The sequence below is a fragment of the Leptinotarsa decemlineata genome, unplaced genomic scaffold, assembly GCF_025532065.1.
Source record: "Leptinotarsa decemlineata unplaced genomic scaffold, Ldec_3_MD MMD2_tig00002082_RagTag_RagTag, whole genome shotgun sequence".
Taxonomy (NCBI): Eukaryota; Metazoa; Arthropoda; class Insecta; order Coleoptera; family Chrysomelidae; genus Leptinotarsa; species Leptinotarsa decemlineata.
In genome coordinates, this window is record NW_027412573.1 from 2,120,550 (window position 1) to 2,128,594 (window position 8,045).

An 8,045-nucleotide genomic window follows, 5' to 3' on the forward strand; every position below is an offset into this window, starting at 1 on the left:
CAGTCTGAAACCGCCGGGAAAATTCTAGACGAGTACCGAACAGACTACAGAATTCAACAATGGACCTCTACCGATATACAGCGTGACTCACGGTCGATGGTAGGTTAGACGTTTCTGGAAAACGCAGAGCATGATTTTTCTGAAAATTTCACCTCTCACATTTCCTTACCTGTTCTATCGATCTAAAATATTTTCAGCTTTGCGGCGTTGCCACTTCAATGAAAAAGTCCTTGCAACTTTATTTTTTCAAATGGAGCACCCCGTATATCAATACATTTTTGGAATCGCTCTGGTATTTTAATACTTTTTTGTTGATAATGTCCTATACCTATCTCTATCTGTTTCCGGGATAAAAATTAAATTGTGCTAAATATGGTTCAAAACATAGCCTTAATTGTAATTAAGAACATCAGTACTATCAATTCATGAAAAGTTAATGTTTTGATGATAGTTTGGACAAACTCGAAATATTCAAATAACATCAAGAAATCGACTCCACATCATACAGGGCGTGCTAGAATTACTATTATTTTCATTGTGCATAAGAGTAGTCAAAAGTTCATTTTTTCAAATGAAACCCCCTGTATATCACTCGGTGAATTGAAAGATGGTGAAAAATGTTTCAAGATGATACATCATGTCCCTATACCTAAATCGTCAAGTTTTCTCAATAAAGTCGCGTCTTCTAGAAACATCATTTTTCTTAGAATTTGGATTTAGGTAGCAGTGGAATTATCAAGCTTACAGCAGTTCGGTTACTTTTATAAGTAATTTACAGAGAGTTATCGACGGTGTTTCGAATCATCATCCAAAATGAATGCAAATATCGATTATTCAAACGAGGTTCTTATGAAATTATTTATTATACACATGAACAAAGTGATCAAATCATTGTCAGAACGTGTAAAAAATTCAACCAAATGTATTCCGAATTAACACCAATGAACGAGAGGAAGTTTGTAAGGTTACAAAATAATTTCCTTAACTATCGCTCAAAGTTTCCAGGGAACAACTGTACCAAAAATCAGTCATTCCTAGGTAAAAAGTAAGATTTTGTGGGCTAAAACATGTCAAAGTACAGACAATAACAGAATAGGATGATTCAAAATAACAAAATTGTAAACAAAATATCACATTTTCACAATAAATGCTGAAAATGTTGTCCATTACATCCTAAACACTTTAAAATGTTTTTTGTGCGCGACTTGTGGTTGCTTTTTCAATTTCCTGGGGATCCAGATCTTCAATACTCCGCATTATTCCCCGTCGCAATTCTTCTTTGGTAGGCACTGGAGTACTGTATATTCTTTCTTTTAAAACACCCCATAAAAAAGTCAAGTAGCGTGAGATCGGATGATCTCGGTGGCCAATCCCACGGCCCTAAACGCCTAAACCAAAGATCGTCGAAGAGCTCGTCAAGTTGCCTGGAAACTTCCTGGGTGGAATGAGCTGGCGCTCCGTCCAGTTGAAACCACGAACTCCTATATTCCTCTAAAAGTAAATCTTCAAGAAAATCGGTTACAGTCGTCCTTAATATTTGGAGATATATATCTGCATTCAGTGTGTCTTCATAAATAAAAAAGCTAATTTTATTGTTCTTCAGAATACAGAAAACATTCAGGTCAAATTTTTTTTGAAAACCCATTTCTTTTGTAACATGAGGATTATGATCAGCCCAAAAATGTTTATTCCTTCTATTGAAAATACCATCCCTCGTAAATTTTGATTCGTCGCTCCAAATCATTTTTGACAAAAATTCCCGATCTTCCTGTGTATGAATCAAAAGGGATTCACAAAAATGCATTCTACGTTCGAAGTCTTCTGCTTTTAGAGCTTGAACTTTGGTAAATTTTTACGGATGCATTCCGTGATTTTTCAAAATTCGTTGTACTGAAGCATGTGATACACCTAAATCTTTTTCTGCACTGCGAATGGAAGCTTCTGGATATGCATAAAAATATGCCAAAACGTTAACAGTATTGTCCCCATCTGAAGTAACAGGTTTTGGTAATGTTGAAGGCGCTTTTAACATGGAGCCATAGTTAAGGAAATTATTTTGAATTGGTGTTAATTCAGGATACATTTGGTTGAATTTTCTACAAGTTCTGGAAATGATTTGATCACACTGTCCGTGTATAATAAATAATTTCATAAGAACTTCGTTTGAATAATCAATATTCACATTCATTTTTGAAATCAAATTCTTTAAAAATTATTTTTTGTACAACTGTTATTGAAAATCTCTTCGATAGAAACACTTCAATCAGAACACCTACCAAAAAATCATTTAGAAAAGTTCACACATGCAGTTCGTGCTATTGGTAATATTAAATCCCTGTGAATTTACTGACGATGACGAAGTAGTATTCAGTCCAACTGTAGAAAGTCCTTCATGACTAACCAATAATCCTCCTTAAAATAACGTGAGTTGGCGTATGTAGTTGTAACATATGCCTTGTAATCCAAAGATCGTGTGTTCAAATCCCATGGACCCTATAATTTTTTTTATTATCAGCAGTAACGTTATACAAAAAAATTTGTATGATACATTTGTTAAAAGTGATTTTATTTTGCTCGTGAGTTTGCTCCACTTGCTGACGCTCGTTTTGCAATAATCCCCACTCACAAAATAAAATGCCACTTTCAACAGTTGTAGGTAAAACGTGAATAGGTAACTATTTTTTCACAAAAACTGCTTTATTAAGAAAACTTGACGATTTAGGTATAGGGACATGTATATCATCTTGAAGCATTTTTCACCATCTTTCAATTTATCGAGTAATATACAGGGGGTTTCATTTGAAAAAATGAACATTCGACTACTTTTATGCACAATGGAAATAATAGTAATTTTAGCACGCCCTGTATGATATGGAGTCGATTTCTTGGTGTTATTCGAATATTTCGAGTTTGTCCAAACTGTCATCAAAATATCAACTTTTCTTGAATTGAGAGTACTGATGTACTTAATTTCAATTAAGGCTATGTTTTGGACCATATTTAGCACAATTTATTTTTTATCTCGAAAACAGATAGAGATAGGTATAGGACATTATTAACAAAAAAGTATCAATATACGGGGTGTTCCCTTTTAAAAAATATAATTGCTAGGACTTTTTGATAGAAGTGGCAACGCCGCAATGCTGAAAATATTTCAGATCGATAGAACAGGTAAGGAAATGTGAGAGGTGAAATTTTCAGAAAAATCATGCTTTGCGTCCAGAGAGGGAATTCAGAAAGTGAATCGAGCGGTTAAACAAAGAATTCAAATTGTGGAAACGTTAGTTGCTGAGTGTTGTAAATAAATCAGTTTGTGATAATGAAATATTGTTAGAAATAAATTTGTTCAAGACAGTAAATTCATTAATTTATTACAATATATTTCTTTTACACCCTCCACTGCTTCAGCTTCACCATGTTCAATAAAATTAATGTTTCTTCGTCTATTTTCCCTTCTTTGTGTTTTGTTCTGAAGCAATGTTAAACTTACATGTACCAGCTCTATTGCTGTGTTACTTCTATCAATTATTCAAAGGAGAACTAAATAAACCTGACCATTCCTCGGATACTACCCCTATAAAATCCCACCTTTTTTGCTCATCAAACTCGAACTCCGAACTCAATTTCCTAGCTACGCCATGAACGTATTCAAGTTCACATTCGTAGACAAGATTGATTGGTCTGGAGGGCGGTGTTATATTTCAAAGTCTCGCGACACATAATATGAATTCAAACCCATTCAAAACGAGGTAAATTCCAGACAAAAGACTACTTTCGTCGCCCTTAGTGAGAGGTTTGATTGTGAAGCGTCACACACTGGGATGTACGAGATGATTGATTGGCAGGTAGATAAAAAGCAGAGGGTGGATTTTTCTTAGGAGGAGATCAAGGTATCCTCAAGAATTGTTAAAGAATGTTGGGAGAGAATGGAAAGGTTGTTTGGTAGTGCCATCGATCGAATACGTTCATTTTCACTTAATGTTGGTGAGTTAGTATTACATGTGTTTTAAGTGCCCTGCTGTAAGCTAGTACCTCTTCAGGGGCTGTGTTAGTAAAAAAATACATTAATTGTTTTTGTATACAGCTCAATCTAGTCCTTGCTGTTGAGTGTTTGTGTATGGTTGAAGTCCTTTTGTCCTGTGTTGGTCGGCTAGTGGTTCTTCTCTCTGTAGTTGCAGGTGGTTTGTTGGTTGGTTCGGGATCTGCTAAGTCTTGGGGGATAGATAGAACTATTTATTCCTGGCCCCCTCCTCTGGTAGTGAGCTGTCTTTCACCTGATCGCCAGCGGGAACTCTTCAAGGATGCCCTGAAACCGCTCCGGGATATCCTCCAGGACTCCTAGTAGCCTGGCAGGGGAAAATTGGAGCTTTTTCTTGGAGATCCTTCTTGGACCCCACGGGGCGTCCAGGGGGTGGCCAGTGTCTCAATTAAAATAAAAATAATAAATAAAATAAAATATTCATTAATCCTTTCAACTATTGTTAACAATAGATAGGATAAGTCAAAAACAGTGTCATTAAGTTTTAATTGACAAACAGGACGAAACAAGCACCATGATGACTAACATAGACTATGTAAAATACACTTCGATATCATCTCAAAATTGAAAAGTATAATTCAAATTCATCAACAGTATAGAAACATTCTCTGATAAGGAGTTCCCTAAATCTATACTTAAAAACCGCCAGGGATCCCGCGTATTTTATTTCTTTCGGAAGACAGTTAAAAAAACGGCAGCCTGCATTGATGGGAGATTTTTTGTAATAGGAGTGTTTGGGCTTGTTCAATTTGATATCATTTTTATTTCTGGTGTTGTAAGAATGTGAATCACTATTAATGGGAAATGAATGTTTGTTATTGAGAATATATGATAATAGTTTCATTAAATAAATTGATGTAACCGTGTGGATCCGTTTAGTTTTGAAAACCTGTCTGCATGATTGGCGACTACTAATGTTAAAGATAAGCCTTATGATTCTTTTCTGAGCAACAAAAATTCTTGTTATGTCTGATGCCTGACCCCATGCTATAATATTGTAGGAATACACAAATGCATAGTAAACCTGTAATAATGAATCTGTGTTCAAAATATTTCTTAGTGTTGCCAAAATATAATAGATATTTATGTATCAAGGGAATTAGGAGGGCCTTAATTACCGATGGCAAAGTTTGCGTCCCGAGGGCTTCTGGCCCGAGGGACAGCAATTGCCTGAGGTTATTAAGGCTCATTAATTCCCGTGGTACATAGATAATTTTATTTCTGACCGATTTCAATAAAATTTTGTTCATTTTTGAAACGGAAAAATGTACCAATTCATTACCTTCCCGGTATATTTGAATCAGGTACCGTTGATTATAGTAGAGTTTTCTTGTTGCTAGGTTGTTGCTATGTTACTTGTTTATAAACAGAACTTTGTTATCAAGCTGTGTTTGCGGTGAAAACGTGTTTTCTACCCCAAATATAATGGAGGATATTTTGAAAAAAGCTGAACAAGCAAGAGAATCATTAATTCCATCGAAAAGTGAAACCGGTAAACCAAAAAGAATACAAGATATATCTGGACTGGCTAACACGGAAAAATGTTATGCCAAAAGATGTCTCTGAAACTGTATTTCTGGCATATTTTCAAGAACTGGTAAGGAATTATCTATGTTTTTCGGTAGATTTGGTAGTAATTGTGTTTATTCGTTTCAGTCAGAAACGTATAGTCCGAATTCTTTATAGACTAAATGGTCAATGCTAAAATCGATGGTGACTATACATGAGAAACGAGATATCACCAAGTTCAATGAACTACAGGCTTTTTTGAAACGGAAGAGTAAGAGTTATAAGCCGAAAAAGTCTGCTGTTATCAGATTCCTAAAGGACGCTCCTAATGATATTCATTTATTGCATAAGGTAATTTTTTTCTTATTTTCCTTTTTGTGTGTATTTATTTCCTTTTTTTTTGTTATAGGTTGTTTTGATTATGGGTTATTTTGGAGGATGCAGAAGTCAGGAACTTTTGAATATGAAGATATCGGATATAGAGGACCGGGATTCCGTTATGGTAGTGAACGTACCGGAAAGTAAAACTGGTGTATCGAAGAAATTTACAGTTGTGGATGAAAAAGAGTTCTCCGCTTTGCCTTTATTAAGACTTTATATGTCTTTGCGTCCTAAAGGTATTGAACGATTTTTTTTGAGCTTCCGACAAAATAAATGTACATTTCAGCCAATTGGAAAAAACATGTTTGGGAAAATCCCCAGCAAAATCGCAATGTATTTAGGATTGCCAAACTCATCTTCCTATACGGGACATTGCCTTCGTCGCACTTCTGCTACTGCTCTAGCCAATGCAGGAGCAACTATGACTAACTTAAAAAGACACGGAGGTTGGAAAAGTTCCACGGTGGCGGAGGGGTATTTGGAGGATAGCATCGAATTGAGAAATAAAACGGCGCGTATGTTGTCTACTTTGTCATCAGAAGAGGCAGGTACCTCGACTGTAGTGAACAGAAGCTCCAGCCATACAAAAGAAGAAATTGTTTCCAGTGGCGGAAGTAATTTTCAGGGAACATTTCAAAATTGTACATTTATTATTTGTAATGACGTGAATAAATAAAATATGGTTCAGTTTTCATTTCTATTCATTTTTACTTGTGAAAGGTAGAGGGAATTATAAAATCTATAATGTCCCAAGGGAGTTATGACCCTCTTTAATGATAGCGTAACTATGACGATATAAGCTTATAATATCCCGGTCAGAAATAAAAGCTTTTATTGATTTTTTTACATACTATTTGTATTTGATCTTCCCATGTTAGGTTACAATCTATGAGCGTTCCTAAGAATTTAGATGAAGTGGAGGTTTCGACAATATTATTATTGACTTCAAAGGTGAAATTAGAAGGTATTCCATGTTTTGTGTGAAACTCAATTATTACTGTCTTACTTTGATTCATTATTAGTGTATTCTGCATACAGTAATCCGCAAAATCTTTCAAAACTGAGTCAGTTTTTTGCTGTAGTCTTTGGCGATCAGTGTCAGACACCACAATAGAGGTGTCATCAGCATACATGAAAACTCTACCGTCCTTTATGTTATGAGGCAAGTCATTGACATAGGTAAGGAAGATCAAGGGACCCATGACACTTCCCTGCGGTGTTCCAAGATCTAAATCGTATTCCTTCGATTTCGTTTCACCGATTCTCACGATGATCTTCCGATCTTCAAGAAAGGACGTTATCCAGTCGTTCACTGGGCCACGTAGACCTAGGTTGTTGATTTTTTCGGAGACGAAATTACGATTAACCATGTCGAATGCCCGCGTTAGGTCAAACGATATGACAACTACATACTCATTTTTGTCCATCAGATCATTAATGTGTTGGACAAGTTCTGTTATGGCTGTTTCGGTAGATAGGCCAGGGCGGAAACCATGCTGGCAATCAGTAAGTATTTTATGCTTTGTGAAGAAATCTGTAATTCTTTTGCAAATGATTTTTTCAATGATTTTGGAAAATATGCTCAGGAGAGCAATTGGGCGGTAGTTCTCTATGTTGCTCGTATCATCTTTTTTGAATATGGGAATGATGGCAGCCGATTTCAGAACACCAGGAAAAGTGCCTGAATTCACTGATAGGTTTATAATGTCAGCAAGGTATTGTGATATAATACAAGCACACTTTTTTAGTATATCAACCGGGGTGGTGTTGCTGCTTCTGATTGTTCTGGTCGTGTATCTGCCTCGAAGTTCCCGAAATCTCTAATTTATAGGGGTTAGTTTTACGGTGTTGGAAAGAAATCGGTAAGGAAGGTTGTTTATGTTTCGCATCAGTATTCTCCTTTCTGTGGTTAGTAAGCGGTGTGTTAGTCTCGGTGGGATTGCGCAGTAATAGATCCTGGCTTTATAGTGTGGGATAGTGTTTTGCTGTCGCAACTTCCGAGTTTGCCCATCAAGGCTTTATGCTTGTAGTTACTACACGACGTTTCGATTGTTAGTATCCACAATCTTCTTCGGGTGATAACTGCAATCATTCCTCTAAGATCTGATGGCTATTT

General features: G+C 36.0%; 1 long non-coding RNA gene across 1 annotated transcript; it reads left to right on the forward strand.

Annotated features, from left to right (window-relative positions):
* Positions 1-5,119: 5,119 nt before the first annotated feature.
* LOC141482882 (uncharacterized) lies at positions 5,120-6,623 on the forward strand. Its single transcript, XR_012465777.1, has 2 exons — positions 5,120-5,636; positions 5,696-6,623. It is a non-coding gene; the product is annotated as an uncharacterized lncRNA (long non-coding RNA).
* The last annotated feature ends 1,422 nt before the right edge of the window (positions 6,624-8,045 follow it).